This window comes from Somniosus microcephalus, chromosome 12, assembly GCF_052327205.1.
Source record: "Somniosus microcephalus isolate GS21.2 chromosome 12, FLI_Smic_1.0, whole genome shotgun sequence".
NCBI classification, from domain to species: domain Eukaryota; kingdom Metazoa; phylum Chordata; class Chondrichthyes; order Squaliformes; family Somniosidae; genus Somniosus; species Somniosus microcephalus.
Genome location: NC_140998.1, coordinates 223,263,531 through 223,280,763, shown reverse-complemented (window position 1 = coordinate 223,280,763; position 17,233 = coordinate 223,263,531). Strand labels below are relative to the sequence as shown.

The following is a 17,233-nucleotide window of genomic DNA, read 5'->3' as shown; positions in this document are numbered from 1 at the left end:
TTGAAGGATTACGAATGGTGATAAAACGCGGACTGCAGTTTAAACTATTCACCATCGTGAATCTTTCACGTTACCCATCCTCGGACCCCTTTTTCTGCTTGTACTAAGTGATGAGATTGGACAAAGACATCAATAACTTCGCTTCAGAAACGGTACATATGAAAGAAGCCCGATTAGATCAATCGGCTCAAGTGCCACTTGGTTAATCGGAACTGCCACTTCCAACCACTGAGAGGCAGCCTCCAACTGCTCGCTAACCTTGTCACTAACCCACTAGCATCAGAAATAAACGGAGACATCAGCAGCAACAAACGTGGGTGGACCAGCCATTCTCGAGACACCCGCACGGTTACAAAACTGCAAAGACTATTGGTTAGTGAGTTCCCAACATGGGAACGGGGTAATACTATGGTGAGTCTGTACAGCGCCATGAGAAGTGTTTCCCTGGACATTTCTGTTTCTGTGGTTGGTGTTTCTAGGGAAATCACATTCAAGGCTGAGATGGATAGATTTTTGGACTCTAGGGGAATCGCGGGATATGGAGATCGGGCGGGAAAGTGGAGTTGAGGTCGATGATCAGCCATGATCTTATTGAATGGTGGAGCAGGCTCGAGGGGCTGTAGGACCGACTCCTGCTCCTAACTCTTATGTTGTTGTGTTCTTATCAATACAATTCTTACACACAAGTTGTTTAAGACCGTAATATTGCTACGATTTCATTCACCCCGTTCCTTGTATGTGTGACATTCCAAATGTATCGTGCTCTGCTGTCGTACCTTTAATGAAATCACGCTGTCTTTATTTTAATCCGCATCGCGATTCTATAATTTTCGAAATTGTGGCCAATCTCCAGGTTGTGTCGCTTCTTCGCCAACAGGTGGCGCAGGTGCAGCGTAAATCTGACCAGTCCCGCTCCTAACTCCGGGTTGAATTTGCAGCTCCAATGATGCGCCATGAAATGACCCCTTAGGATATCAGCACGGGTTTTGGTCTAAAATTCTCCTTTTGGTATTTCAGGTTGTAAAAAAGACTCGGGAAAGGCCCCGACAGAGAAACAAGCGGGGAAAAAAGAGGAAATTGGAGGAGGAACAACATCAAAGTCTGAACTAAAAAGTTAAAAATGTCGAAAGGAGAATTAAAAAAGGCCAATATATTGGATGCAGGTCTGTCGCGCTTTACATATTCCTCTCACTCTGACTACGGGACAATTCGCACGTTTCTGCATTAAACCGAAAGTTAAAGTACAACTCCATATAAAGAGAATTTAATTGGACTGACAACTTATCAATAAAGTCAGTTAATAAACGAGTTTCCTTACTAACAAACTCTTTTTTCCCCATTTTTCTCTCTCACATGGCAGCTGTCTTTTATTCTGCCAGTGCCTTTTACACTTTACCTAGAGCCATCTTTTGGTTCTGAAGCTGTCCCATTACCATCTCCTTATGCCTCGCACCATCTTGTCTCTTAATCTCTCCCGCCTTCCATCCTATCACAGACCTTCCCTTTTGTTCCTTCCTCTCCTCCCCACTTTCCCTGCCCATGCACTTGCTCAAAAACCTGTTCCGTCACCAGTTTTTTTCCAGTGCTGACGAAAGGGTCATCGACCTGAAGCGTTAACTCTGTTTCTCTCTCCACCAGATGCTGTCTGACCTGCTGAGTATTTCCAGCATTTTATGTTTTTATTTCAGATTTCCAGCATCTGCATATTTTGCTTTTCCTTACTAACAAGCTCTTTATTCATTGGCTAATGCGATGAGCACAACTCCCTTTACTCTCTACCCCAGTTTTTACTCCTTTACCTACAATTGCTAATCCAACCAGTGAAATCTTTAATTATAAGTCTGTCTTTGATGATGTGTCCAACACCTGATAATTCCCCCATTCTACAGAAACCCCCATTAAAAAGATACTATTTACCCAGATGCTTTCCTTTTCTGAAGACTGACTGTTGAACTTGCTCCATCTTTGTGCTCACAGCTTCCCGATAATGAGGAACATAGAAGATAGGTGCAGGAGTAGGCCATTCGGCCCCTCGAGCCTGCTCCGCCATTCAATGCTATCATGGCTGATCATCCAAATTCAGTACCCTGTCCCTGCCTTCTCCCCATATTCCTTGATCCCTTTAGCCTTAAGAAATATATCTAACTGGCTCTTGAATATATTTAATGAATTGGCCTCTACGGCCTTCTGTGGTAGAGAATTCCACAGGTTCACCACTCTCTGGGTGAAGAAATTCCTCCTCATCTCTGTCCTAAATGGCTTACCCCTTATCCTTAGACTGTGACCCCTGGTTCTGGACTCCCCGACCATCAGGAACATCCTTCCTGTATCTAGTCTGTCTAGTCCTGTTAGAATTTTATAAGTTTCATTGAGATCCTCTCTCATTCTTCTAAACTCCAGCGAGTATAAGCCCAATCGACCCAATCTCTCCTCATACGTCATTCCTGCCATCGCAGGTATCAGTCTGGTGAATCTTCGCTGCACTCCCTCCATGGCAAGAACATCCTTCCTCAGATAAGGCGACCAAAACTTCACACAATACTCAAGGTGTGGTCTCACCAAGGCCCTGTACAACTGCAGCAAGACATCCTTGTTCCTGTACTCGAACCCTCTCGCTACGAAGGCCAACATACCATTTGCCTTCTTAACCACCTGTTGCACCTACCTTCAGCGATTGGTGCACAAGGACACCCAGGTCTCGTTGCACTTCCCCTTTTCCCAATCTATTGCTGTTCAGATAATAATCTGCCTTCCTGTTTTTGCCACCAAAGTGGATAACCTCGCATTTATCCACATTATACTGCATCTGCCATGCATCTGCCCAATCACCCAACCTGTCCAAATCATCCTGGAGTTTCTCGGCATCCTCCGCACAGCACACACGCCCACCCAGCTTTGTGTCCTCTGCAAACTTGGAAATATTACATCAATTCCCTCATCTAGATCATTAATATATATTGTGAATAACTGGGGTCCTAGGACCAATCCCTGTGGTACCCCACTCGTCACTGTCTGCCACTTGGAAAATGACCCGTTTATTCCAACTCTTTGCTTTCTGTCCGCCAACCAGTTCTTTATCCAAGTCAATACCTTGCCCCCAATCCCATGTACCTTAACTGTACACGCTAATCTCTTATGCGGGACCTTATCGAAAGCCTTCTGAAAGTCCAAATACACCACATCCACTGGTCCTCCCTTATCTATTCTACCAGTTACATCCTCAAAATTTCCTGTAGATTAGTTACGCATGATTTACCTTTTGTAAATCCATGTTGACTTTGTCCGATCCTGTCAATGTTTTCCAAGTGCTCTGCTATTACATCTTTTAAAATGGACTCTAGCATTTTCTCCACTACTGATGTCAGGCTTACTGGTCTATAATTCCCCGTTTTCTCTCGACCACCTTTTCTGTACAATTGGGAGAGTCCCGGGAAGGCTCTCTCTTTGTATTCTCTTACTAACTAAGCTGAATTAAATCAGTTCATTCGATTATTAATGGCAGTTTAAAGATTTCATTATGTTATTGCTGCCCTTATAATCATACTTGTAAACCCTGTTGTAATATGCCCTGGGTGGACCCGATCAGATTTAGAAATGAATGAGACTGAGGTGCTGGTCCTTGCTTGGCTAAATTAAATCTACAGTCTGCAGCCTTCCTGGCTCACAAACAGCAGACAGCTAGCCTGGGAAGCCAGGTCATATGTGGCTGCCGCTGGGTTGGAATGTTATGATACCTGCAGGCATTACAAACATAGGCCTTCACAGCAAAAACCAAGGCCCCATATCTCTCATATGGAGACATGTTACTTTTGTATTGTCATAAACACCCCAGATATGTGTCTTGGTGGTCAAAAACAGAAGATGTAAGGGTGTCCAGAAGACTATAAACCTGCGTAAGCCAAGGTGCTGCCGGCCTGGCATCTTTAGGATTGGATTTTGGGTGTCGGCCGGTGATTGGTTCAGCAGGACTCCAAAGGTTTTGAATGAGAGTACGGGTATAAGAAGGGGGCCCTCAGACACTGAGGTTGTGGGGGCATTCTGCAGAAGAGAGCTTGAGAACAGCTGCTTATAGGAAAATCCACATCAAAACAGTGGGAGACTTTCAGAAGGGAAATAGAGAGAGTACAACGCCAACATGTTCCTGTAAAGGTCAAGGGTGGGACCAACAAGCAAAGGGAACCTTGGATGACAAGGGATATACAGAAATGCATTAGAAATAAGAGGGGGGCTTTTGGCAGTTACAAAAGACTAAAGACAGAAGAAGCCCTAGAGGAGTATAAAAAGTGCAGGGGCATACTTAAAAAAGAAATTAGGAGGGCGAGGAGGGGCCATGAAATAACACTGGCGAGCAAAATAAAGGAAAATCCTAAGATGTTTTATAAGTATATTAAGGGCAAGAGGATAACCAGGGAAAGGGTAGGGCCCATTAGGGACCAAAGTGGCAATCTGTGTGTAGAGCCAGAGGATGTAGGCGGGGTTTTAAATGAATTTTTTGCATCTGTGTTCACTATGGAGAAAGACGATGCAGACATAGAAATCGGGCAAGGGGACTGTGACATACTTGAACATATTAGCATCGAGAGGGAGGAGGTGCTAGCGGTTTTAGCGGGCCAAAAAGTGGATAAATCCCCAGGCCCGGACGAGATGTATCCCAGGCTGCTGTGGGAGGCAAGGGAGGAGATTGCAGGGGCTCTGACACTAATTTTCAGAACCTCTCTGGCCACAGGGGATGTACCAGAGGACTGGAGAACAGCTAACGTAGTACCATTATTCAAGAAGGGTAGCAGGGATAAACCAGGGAATTACAGGCCAGTGAGTCTAACATCTGTGGTGGGGAAATTATTGGAAAAAATTCTGAGGGACAAAATTAATCTCCACTTGGAGAGGCAAGGATTAATCGGGGATAGTCAGCATGGCTTTGTCAAGGGTAAATCATGTCTAACAAATCTGATCGAATTTTTCGAGGGGGTGACTAGTGGGGTGGATGAGGGAAATGCTGTGGATGTGGTGTACATGGACTTCAGTAAAGCTTTTGACAAAGTCCCGCATAGGAGACTGGTCAAGAAGGTAAGAGCCCATGGGATCCAGGGTGCTTTGGCGCGTTGGATCCTAAACTGGCTGAGTGGCAGGAGGCAGAGGGTGATGGTCGAAGGTTGCTTTTGTGACTGGAAGCCTGTGTCCAGTGGGGTACCTCAGGGATCGGTGCTGGGTCCCTTATTGTTTGTGATCTACATAAATGATTTGGATGAAAATGTAAAAGGTATGATCAGTAAGTTCGCAGATGACACGAAAATTGGTGGGGTGGTAAATTGCGAGGAGGAAAGCCTCTGGCTACAGGACGATATAAACGGGTTGGTCAGATGGGCGGAAAAGTGGCAAATGGAATTTAACCCTGAAAAGTGCGAGGTGATGCATTTTGGACGGACAAATAAGGCAAGGGAATACACAATGAGTGGTAGGACCCTAGGAAGTACAGAGGGTCAGAGGGACCTTGGTGTACATGTACATAGATCCCTGAAGGCAGCGGAGCAGGTAGATAAGGTGGTTAAAAAGGCATATGGGATACTTGCCTTCATTAGCCGAGGCATAGAATATAAGAGCAGGGAGGTTATGATGGAGCTGTACAAAACGCTGGTGAGGCCACAGCTGGAGTACTGTGTGCAGTTCTGGTCGCCTCACTATAGGAAGGATGTGATTGCTTTGGAGAGGGTGCAGAGAAGATTCACCAGGATGTTACCTGGGATGGAGCGCCTCAGCTATGAAGAGAGGCTGGACAGGCTGGGGTTGTTTTCCTTGGAGCAGGGAAGGCTGAGGGGGGACCTGATTGAGGTGTACAAAATAATGAGGGGCATAGATAGGGTAGATAAAGAGGAACCTTTCCCCTTAGTGGGGGGGTCAATAACAAGGGGGCATAGATTCAGGGTAAGGGGCAGGAGATTTAGAGGGGATTTGAGGAGGAACTTTTTCACCCAGAGGGTGGTTGGAATGTGGAACTCAATGCCTGAAAGGGTGGTGGAGGCAGGAACCCTCACAACATTCAAGAAGCATTTGGATGAGCACTTGAAATGCCATTGCATACAAGGCTATGGACCAAATGCTGGAAAATGGGATTAGACTGGACAGGGATGGATGGGCGGCGCAGACACGATGGGCCGAAGGGCCTCTTTCTGTGCTGTAAAACTCTATGACTCTATGACTCTAACACCCGCCAGAGGAGCCGAGGAGGGATTCGGGTTGGCGGAGGACACACGCGCGACACAGCGGGCGGACGAGGGAGCCTAGAGGCCCGGGCCGATGGGCGGTGGACTCGTGGAGATCGCTTCTTCTACCCAGGACCTAACGGGTAATATAAATCTTTACTGCACCTTGTTTAACAACTGCTCAGATGCTGTAATATATCAAGTCTCACTTACACTGAATAAAACATAATTACTGTCACCAATACAGGTCAAGTCGAATCTTTTGGAACTTTGGAGAGAAAGGGTTAATTGATAATGACCCTGAAACACAACACAAGTTAGCAATTGCTTGCCTTTAACTCGGATCCGTCATTAAGCAGGTGGCTGCCACTACAACAGAATTGAATCATTCTTCGCTACTTAACTTAAAGGCTGAAAGCACACATTACTTTAACATAAAGAAAAATCAATGGCAGTATTGCATTACCATGCGTCAAGTGGTATATGTAACACTTTCCTTACAGAAGGACCAGTAAATAAATTGCTTTAAATGGGTTTTCGGAAGAAGAGGCAGCATTCAGGGCTCGATGCCTTGTTGCCGCACGATGGTCACCAGCCCAGTATTCCTCTTAACTGCCTTCCTTCATTGATTCCCACTCGCCGGTTTACCGATCAAGACGAAACTTTCTTTTGTTAACTTTTCATAAGCTAGTATCCAATAGCATTACCTCAAGGCTTGCAGCACTGAAACAGGCTTGCTGAGAATATCAGACTCATGCTATGACATTCCTCCCTCAGTTCATTTACTGCAGGTGTTCACCATTTATAATCAACGCCTGTAAATAAATCCAAACCCAGAAATATCATCCGAAAAATTTAAACATCAGCCACTTGTTGCACTGATCGGAATTCCAAATCTTTTGTGCTTAACCGTTCATGGGATCACAGGACATTCAACTTTTAGCATCTTTGTATCAATCTGTGGGCTAACTAATGCTAATTTAAACCGTGTTAAAGACAGATAAAAGAGAGATGAGGGTAATTTTATCTGGGAGCATTTAGCATAGTTGTAATGGTAAAACGCTGCAAAGTCGGAGGAGCTCAGCAATTTGAACAAAATTTTAAAAAGAAAGAAATATTGAGGAAAGGTACAGCACGGGTTAGATACAGAGTAAAGCTCCCTCTACACTGTCCCATCAAACACTCCCAGGGCAGGTACAGCACGGGTTAGATACAGAGTAAAGCTCCCTCTACACTGTCACATCAAACACTCCCAGGGCAGGTACAGCATGGGTTAGATACAGAGTAAAGCTTCCTCTACACTGTCCCATCAAACACTCCCAGGGCAGGTACAGCACGGGTTAGATACAGAGTAAAGCTCCCTCCACACTGCCCCATCAAACACTCCCAGGGCAGGTACAGCACGGGGTGAGATACAGAGTAAAGCTCCTTCTACACTGTCCCATCAAACACTCCCAGGGCAGGTACAGCACGGGGTAGATACAGAGTAAAGCTCCCTCTACACTGTCACATCAAACACTCCCAGGGAAGGTACAGCACGGGGTTAGATACAGAGTAAAGCTCCCTCTACACTGTCCCATCAAACACTCCCAAGGCAGGTACAGCACGGGTTAGATACAGAGTAAAGCTCCCTCTATACTGTCCCATCAAACACTCCCAGGGCAGGTACAGCACAGGGTTAGATACAGAGTAAAGCTCCCTCTACACTGTCCCATCAAACACTCCCAGGGCAGGTACAGCACGGGGTTAGATACAGAGTAAAGCTCACTCTACACTGTCCCATCAAACACTCCCAGGGCAGGTACAGCACGGGTTGGATACAGAGTAAAGCTCCCTCTACACTGTCCCATCAAACACTCCCAGGGCAGGTACAGCATGGGTTAGATACAGAAGAAAGCTCCCTCTACACTGTCACATCAAACAATCCCAGGGCAGGAACAGCATGGGTTAGATACAGAGTAAAGCTCCCTCTACACTGTCACATCAAACACTCCCAGGGCAGGTACAGCACCGGTTAGATACAGAGTAAAGCTCTCTCTACACTGTCCCATCAAACACTCCCAGGGCAGGTACAGCACCGGTAAGATATAGAGTAAAGCTCCCTCTATACTGTCCCATCAAACACTCCCAGGGCAGGTACAACACGGGTTAGATACAGAGTAAAGCTCCTTCTACACTGTCCCATCAAACACTCCCAGGGCAGGTACAGCACGGGTTAGATACAGAGTAAAGCTCCCTCAACACTGTCCCATCAAACACTCCCAGGGCAGGTACAGCACGGGTTAGATACAGAGTAAAGCTCCCTCAACACTGTCCCATCAAACACTCCCAGGGCAGGTACAGCACGCTTTAGACACAGAGTAAAGCTCCCTCTGCACTGTCCCATCAAACACTCCCAGGGAAGGTACAGCACGGGGTTAGATACAGAGTAAAGCTCCCTCTACACTGTCCCATCAAACACTCCCAGGGCAGGTACAGCGCGGGTTAGATACAGAGTAAAGCTCCCTCTATACTGTCCCATCAAACACTCCCAGGGCAGGTACAACACGGGTTAGATACAGAGTAAAGCTCCTTCTACACTGTCCCATCAAACACTCCCAGGGCAGGTACAGCACGGGTTAGATACAGAGTAAAGCTCCCTCAACACTGTCCCATCAAACACTCCCAGGGCAGGTACAGCACGGGTTAGATACAGAGTAAAGCTCCCTCAACACTGTCCCATCAAACACTCCCAGGGCAGGTACAGCACGCTTTAGACACAGAGTAAAGCTCCCTCTGCACTGTCCCATCAAACACTCCCAGGGCAGGTACAGCACGGGTTAGATACAGAGTAAAGCTCCCTCTACACTGTCGCATCAAACACTCCCAGGGCCGGTACAACACGGGTTAGACACAGTTTTAAGCTCCCTCAATACTGTCGCATCAAACACTCCCAGGGCAGGTACAGCACGGGTTAGATACACAGAAAAGCTCCCTCTACACTGTCCCATTAAACACTCCCAGGGCAGGAACAGCACGGGTTAGATACAGAGTAAAGCTCCCTCTACACTGTCCCATCAAACACTCCCAGGGCAGGTACAGCATGGGTTAGATACAGAGTAAAGCTCCCTCTACACTGTCCCATCAACCACTCCCAGGACAGGTATAGCACGGGGTTAGATACAGAGTAAAGCTCCCTCTCCAGTGACTCATCAAACACTCCCAGGGCAAGTACAGCACGGGGTGAGATACAGAGTAAAGCTCCTTCTACACTGTCCCATCAAACACTCCCAGGGCAGGTACAGCACGGGGTAGATACAGAGTAAAGCTCCCTCTACACTGTCACATCAAACACTCCCAGGGAAGGTACAGCACGGGGTTAGATACAGAGTAAAGCTCCCTCTACACTGTCCCATCAAACACTCCCAGGGCAGGTACAGCGCGGGTTAGATACAGAGTAAAGCTCCCTCTACACTGTCCCATCAAACACTCCCAGGGCAGGTACAGCATGGGTTAGATACAGAAGAAAGCTCCCTCTACACTGTCACATCAAACAATCCCAGGGCAGGTACAGCATGGGTTAGATACAGAGTAAAGCTACCTCTACACTGTCACATCAAACACTCCCAGGGCAGGTACAGCACCGGTTAGATACAGAGTAAAGCTCTCTCTACACTGTCCCATCAAACACTCCCAGGGCAGGTACAGCACCGGTAAGATACAGAGTAAAGCTCCCTCTACACTGTCCCATCAAACACTCCCAGGGCAGGTACAACACGGGTTAGATACAGAGTAAAGCTCCTTCTACACTGTCCCATCAAACACTCCCAGGGCAGGTACAGCACGGGTTAGATGCAGAGTAAAGCTCCCTCAACACTGTTCCATCAAACACTCCCAGGGCAGGTACAGCACGGGTTAGATACAGAGTAAATCTCCCTCTGCACTGTCCCATCAAACACTCCCAGGGCAGGAACAGCACGGGTTAGATACAGAGTGTGGTAAACCACTGTTATAGTTATCACTGTATATTGTTCTCACTGTTCTCACTGTCACATCACTACACGAGGTCGCCTCTTGTCGCACTGTTATACCTGGGCTGACCACCTCCGACTCCGCCCATTACCTGCCCAGGTATAAAGGTAGCTGACTGGCTAGTATTCCTCCCTGTTGGATCGGATCACCCACGAGGGTGGGCTCTGTTATTTAGCCAATAAAAACCTTCAGTTACGTTCTTAACTCGTCGCCTTTTATTGGACTAATTGATAGGCATATCAATTTTATTGACTAAATTTTAAAGATGTCTGATAATGAACAGCAACAGCAAGGAGCTCACCCAGCAGCACAGCAACAGCAGCCTCCAGACAACGGGCCACACCAGCCGGCTTGGCTGCAAGCCTTGAAACCACCATACCTGGATCTAAACCCACAGGCACCAAACTCAGCCAACGACTTCAAACACTGGCTGGACTGCTTCGAATCGTACCTGGAGGAAGCCGTCGTCCCTCAGAGATCCAAACTAAGAGTCCTGAAAGCCCAAGCGAGCCCGAGAGTATATACACTCATCCAGGACATGACTACGTACGACGACGCCATCAACCTACTGAAACAGGTAAACTACATGTACACTAGGCATCTCTTAAGATCTCGCCAGCAACAGCCAGGAGAATCGATAGCTGAATTTTCACGAGCGCTGAGACAACTCGGCAGGAACTGTGACTTTAAAGCGGTGACGGCTACTGCGAACATGGAAGACAATGTCCGCGACGCCTTGGTGAGAGGCCTACGTTCCGACTACACACGGCAAAGACTGCTTGAAGCTAAGGACATAGACCTGGACAAGGCCGAAGCCCTCGCCCTCACCCTAGAGGCCACCCAGCAAGACCAGGAAGCGTTTGCCAGGTACTATTCGCGACCCTGGGACTCGGGCCCGACCCCCACCCCACCACCCTTCACAGCGCTGCCCCCGGGACCTACCTCAGCGTCTGCATCACGGATCCGACCGGGCCCGCTAGCCCCGGTACCGGCCCCGACATCAGGCAACCCCGATCGGGCCGCTGGCTGCTTCTTTTGCGGCCAGGAGAAGCATCCGAGGTCGCGCTGCCCAGCCAAAAACTCGACCTGCAAAACCTGCCTCAAGAAAGGCCACTTCTCCAAGGCCTGCAGAAGCAAATCCTCAGAAGCCAGCAGTGCCTCATGCGAACCCTGGGGGCGGCCATCTTTGTGCGGGGCAGCCGAAGCCTGCAGAGCCTCATGGGAAAACCAGGGGCGGCCATCTTTGTGCGGGGCAGCCGAAGCCTGCAGAGCCTCATGGGAAAACCAGGGGCGGCCATCTTTGTGCGGGGCAGCCGAAGCCTGCAGAGCCTCATGGGAACAGCAGGGGCGGCCATCTTTGTGCGGGGCAAACGATTTAAACAGAGCCTCATGTGAACTACGGGGGCCGCCATCTTCGCCGCCATCTTGTCATGACAACGACGCGCTCATCTACACCCTAGCTTCCGTGACCCTGGATCAAGCCCGCCCGCACCACCTGGCCAGCTCAATGATGGACATCAAAGTCAACGGCCACGCCACGACCTGCCTGTTCGACAGCGGAAGCACGGAGAGCTTCATCCACCCAGACACGGTGAGCCACTACTCCCTCCCCGTCCTGCCAACGCGCAGCCGCATCTCGATGGCATCGAGGTCGCACGCCACAGACATCAGCGGCTACTGTGTCGTGACATTGTCGGTTAAAGGGACAGAGTATAAAAATTTTAAACTCCTCGTACTCCCCCAGCTGTGCGCTGCCGTCATACTAGGGCTGGACTTCCAATCCCACCTCCAAAGTGTAACCCTAGCATACGGTGGACCCCTCCCCCCACTCACAGTCGACAACCAGCGAAAGTTAAACCGCCCACCGCGTAACACCTGCAGCCTATCCACCCTCAAGGTACCGCCACCTTCCCTGTTCGCTAACCTCACCCCCGACTGCAAACCTGTCGCTACTAAGAGCAGGCGGTACAGCGCTGGGGACAGAGCCTTCATTAGCTCTGAGGTGCAGCGACTCCTGAAAGAGGGCATTATTGAGGGGAGCAGCAGCCCCTGGCGTGCCCAGGTGGTGGTAGTCAAGACCGGCGACAAAAATCGCCTGGTTATCGACTACAGCCAGACCATAAACAGATACACCCAGCTGGACGCATACCCCCTCCCCCGCATATCGGACATGGTCAATGAGATTGCACAATACCGCGTATTCTCGACCATCGACCTCAAGTCGGCCTACCACCAACTCCCCATCAGCCCGGAGGACAGCCAGTACACCGCCTTCGAGGCGAATGGCCGCCTCTACCAATTCCTTAGGGTCCCCTTTGGTGTCACCAACGGGGTCTCGGTTTTCCAACGGGAGATGGACCGGATGGTTGACCAGAACGGACTACAGGCCACTTTCCCCTATCTCGATAACGTCACCATCTGCGGCCGCAACCGGCAGGACCATGACGTGAATCTGGAGAAATTCCTCCGTACGGCCCAACGGCTGAACCTCACCTACAATAAGGAGAAATGCGTGTTTAACACAGCGCGCCTTGCCATCCTTGGCTGTGTAGTAGAGAACGGAGTCATCGGCCCCGACCCCGAAAGAATGCGCCCCCTCATGGAGCTACCCCTCCCCCACTGTCCAAAAGCACTTAGGAGAACCCTGGGGCTTTTCGCCTACTATGCCCAATGGGTACCCAATTATGCGGACAAAGCCAGACCCCTCCTGAAAACCACATCCTTCCCCCTCACGGAAGAGGCGTGCGCGGCCTTCTCCCTCATTAAGGGAGACATAGCCAAGGCCACAATGCACGCAGTGGATGAGTCAATCCCCTTCCAAGTGGAGAGCGATGCATCCGACTTCGCCCTAGCCGCTACCCTTAACCAGGAGGGTAGGCCGGTAGCCTTCTTCTCAAGGACCCTACAGGGCCCCGAGACCCGACACTCGTCGGTCGAGAAGGAAGCCCAGGCAATTGTGGAGGCAGTACGGCGCTGGAGGCACTACTTGGCAGGCAAACGATTTACCCTCCTCACCGACCAACGCTCGGTTGCCTTCATGTTTAATAACAAGCTGAGGGGCAAGATCAAGAACGACAAAATCTTGAGGTGGAGAATCGAGCTTTCCACCTATGATTATGAGATCTTGTACCGGCCCGGTAAACTGAACGACCCCCCTGATGCTCTTTCACGCATTACATGCGCCAGCGCGCAAAGTGATAGACTTCAGACCCTCCACAATGACCTCTGCCACCCCGGAGTCACCAGACTCTACCATTTCATTAAGGCCCGCAACCTGCCATACTCCATCGAGGAGGTCAGGACCATGACCAGGAACTGCCAGATCTGTGCTGAGTGCAAACCGCACTTCTATAAGCCGGACAGAGCAAGCCTGATCAAGGCCACCCGCCCCTTCGAGCGTCTGAGCATCGACTTCAAGGGGCCCCTACCGTCATCCGACCGTAATGTGTACTTCCTCAACATCGTTGATGAGTACTCCCGTTTCCCCTTTGCCTTCCCCTGCCCAGACATGACCAGTAACACGGTCATTAAATGCCTGAACAAACTCTTCGCCTTGTTCGGGTTCCCGAACTATATACATAGTGACCGGGGCGCCTCCTTCATGAGCGAGGAACTCCGTCAGTTCCTATTGGAGAGGGGTATTGCAGCAAGCAGGACCACCAGCTACAACCCCCGAGGGAACGGCCAGGTGGAAAGAGAGAACGCGACGGTATGGAAGGCCACCCTCTTAGCCTTAAAGTCTAAGGGCCTCCCAACCTCCCGCTGGCAAGAGGTCCTCCCGATTGCGCTGCACTCCATCCGGTCACTACTTTGCACTGCCATTAACACCACCCCCCATGCTCGAATGTTTGTCTTCCCCAGGAAGTCGACTACGGGAACCACCCTACCAACCTGGCTGACCTCTCCGGGACCCGTCTTGCTGCGAAAGCACGTGAGGGCCCATAAAACGGACCCCCTGGTCGAGAAGGTGAACCTCCTGCACGCCAACCCCCAGTACGCCTATGTGGCTTACCCAGACGGACGGGAGGACACTGTCTCCTTACGAGACCTCGCACCCTCACCCCCCCCTCCCAACCCCCCGAGTCCAGCCGAGGTAGACGGCATGCCGGAACCCCACGAGCCTTTGCCGACTACGCAGACACCAGCTTTAACACCGGATAATGTAACACCGCCGCTGCGACGATCGGAGAGGCTAACGAAGCCTCCGGACAGACTGACATACCAGAGCTGGTAATACACTTCACCCCGCCGGACTCTAATCTAAACAAGGGGTGAATGTGGTAAACCACTGTTATAGTTATCACTGTATATTGTTCTCACTGTTCTCACTGTCACATCACTACACGAGGTCGCCTCTTGTCGCACTGTTATACCTGGGCTGACCACCTCCGACTCCGCCCATTACCTGCCCAGGTATAAAGGTAGCTGACTGGCTAGTATTCCTCCCTGTTGGATCGGATCACCCACGAGGGTGGGCTCTGTTATTTAGCCAATAAAAACCTTCAGTTACGTTCTTAACTCGTCGCCTTTTATTGGACTAATTGATAGGCATATCACAGAGTAAAGCTTCCTCTACACTGTCGCATCAAACACTCCCAGGGCCGGTACAACACGGGTTAGATACAGAGTAAAGCTCCCTCAATACTGTCGCATCGAACACTCCCAGGGCAGGCAACAGCACGGGTTAGATACAGAGTAAACTCCCTCTACACTGTCCCATCAACCACTGCCAGGGCAGGTACAGCACGGGTTAGATACAGAGTAAAGCTCCCTCTACACTGTCCCATCAAACACTCCCAGGACAGGTATAGCACGGGGATGGATACAGAGTAAAGCTCCCTCTCCAGTGACTCATCAAACACTCCCAGGGCAGGTACAGCACGGGGTGAGATACAGAGTAAACGTCCCTCAATACTGTCCGATCAAACACTCCCAGGGCAGGTACAGCACGGGTTAGATACACAGAAAAGCTCCCTCTACACTGTCCCATTAAGCACTCCCAGGGCAGGGAACAGCACGGGTTAGATACAGAGAAAAGATCCCTCTACACTGTCCCATTAAACACTCCCAGGGCAGGTACAGCATGGGTTAGATACAGAGTAAAGCTCCCTCTACACTGTCCCATCAAACACTGCCAGGGCAGGTACAGCACGGGTTAGATACAGAGTAAAGCTCCCTCTACACTCTCCCATCAAACACTGCCAGGGCAGATACAGCACGGGTTAGATAAAGGGTAAAGCTCCCTCTCCAGTGACTCATCAAAAACTCCCAGGGCAGGTACAGCACGGGGTGAGATACAGAGTAAAGCTCCCTCTACACTGTCCCATCAAACACTCCCAGGGCAGGTACAGCACGGGTTAGATACAGAGTAAAGCTCCCTCTGCACTGCCCCATCAAACACTCCCAGGGCAGTTCCAGCACGGGGTGAGATACAGAGTAAAGCTCCCTCTACACTGTCCCATCAAACACTCCCAGGGCAGGTACAGCACAGGTTAGATACACAGTAAAGCTCCCTCTACACTGTCCCATCAAACACTCCCAGGGCAGGTACAGCACAGGTTAGATACAGAGTAAAGCTCCCTCTACACTGTCCCCATCAAATACTCCCAGGGCAGGTACAGCACGGGGTTAGATACAGAGTAACGCTCCCACTACAATGTCCCATCAAACACTCTCAGGGCAGGTACAGCACAGGTTAGATACAGAGTAAAGCTACCTCCATACTGTCCCTTTAAACACTCCTAGGGCAGGTACAGCACAGGTTAGATACAGAGTAAATCTCCCTCTACACTATCCCCATCAAACACTCCCTGACGAACAAAGTAACCGGGAAGACACCGCCCAGTTGCTTAATCACCTATTCTCACTAGGGTACGTAGTCTCTCAATCAAAGGTACTAGTGGCTCAACAGAAAGTTAAGTCCCTCGGCTTCATGCTCTCAGCAACCGAGCGGAGTCGAGAGAGAAGCAGGATTGAGCCAATCTGTCAGTTCCCCGTACCCCGTAGTGCAAAACAAGTGAGACAATGGATGGGGATGGTAAACTACTGTAGACAATGGATACCCAACATCGCTCTAGAAACCAAACGACTAACACCATACACCAGTATGGAGGGCGAGTTTCAGCTAGACCCTGTCGCCTTGAGAGCGTTTGAAAACCTAAAGGAAGCATTGTCACAAGCCCCAGCACTGGGGAGACCCCTGTATGACAGGCCCTTCCAGCTATACTGCACTATCCTCACTGATTGTTCGACTGCTGTCCTAACTCAAAAACATGGGGACAAGCATAGGCTGGTGGCTTACTACTCCTCGAAGTTAGATCCGGTAGCGCTAGGGCATCCCGTATGCACCCAGATTCTGACCGCCATCTATAATAGCCTACAATCGGCTGCCAACCTAACTTTGCAACAAGATATTACTGTATACAGTTCGCACTCGGTAACTGCATTATTAGGCCAATTACAAACTCAGCACCTCACCATGGCCCGACAAAATAAGTACGAGATATACCTGTTGAATAATCCTAAACTGCAATTTAAGCATTGTACTACTATCAACCCAGCATGTTTTCTCACAGAACCACCCCTCGAACAAACAGACCCAGGACATGATTGTCTATTTTTAATCAAGGAAGATACCTCCGTCAGGGAGGATCTATCTGATGCCCCAATGCAGAGTCCTGACACAACCATGTATGTAGATGGAAGTGCGTCCGTCAGTCCCCTTGGGAAAAGACTTTCTGGATATGCAATCGTAGATCAGGACTGTAACACTTTGGAGTCTGCCGCCTTTGAGTTTCCGTATTCCGCCCAACAAGCAGAACTGTTCGCATTAATACGAGCTTGTATCTTAGGGAAGGACTTAAAGGTTAACGTTTATACAGGCTCGAGATATGCCTTCGGAGTGGTTCATGATTTCGGACAATTAGGGAAAAACAGAGGGTTCCTAACCTCTGCAGGAACACAGATATCCCATCAGAAATTAATATCTGACTTACTACAAGCCCTCATGCTACCAAAACAGA

At 49.6% G+C, this 17,233-nt stretch overlaps 1 long non-coding RNA gene across 1 annotated transcript; it reads left to right on the top strand.

The window, feature by feature from the left end:
- Nucleotides 1-279: 279 nt before the first annotated feature.
- On the top strand, nucleotides 280-1,247 carry LOC147110183 (uncharacterized). Its single transcript, XR_015080458.1, has 2 exons — nucleotides 280-411; nucleotides 1,018-1,247. It is a non-coding gene; the product is annotated as an uncharacterized LOC147110183 (long non-coding RNA).
- Nucleotides 1,248-17,233: the final 15,986 nt, after the last annotated feature.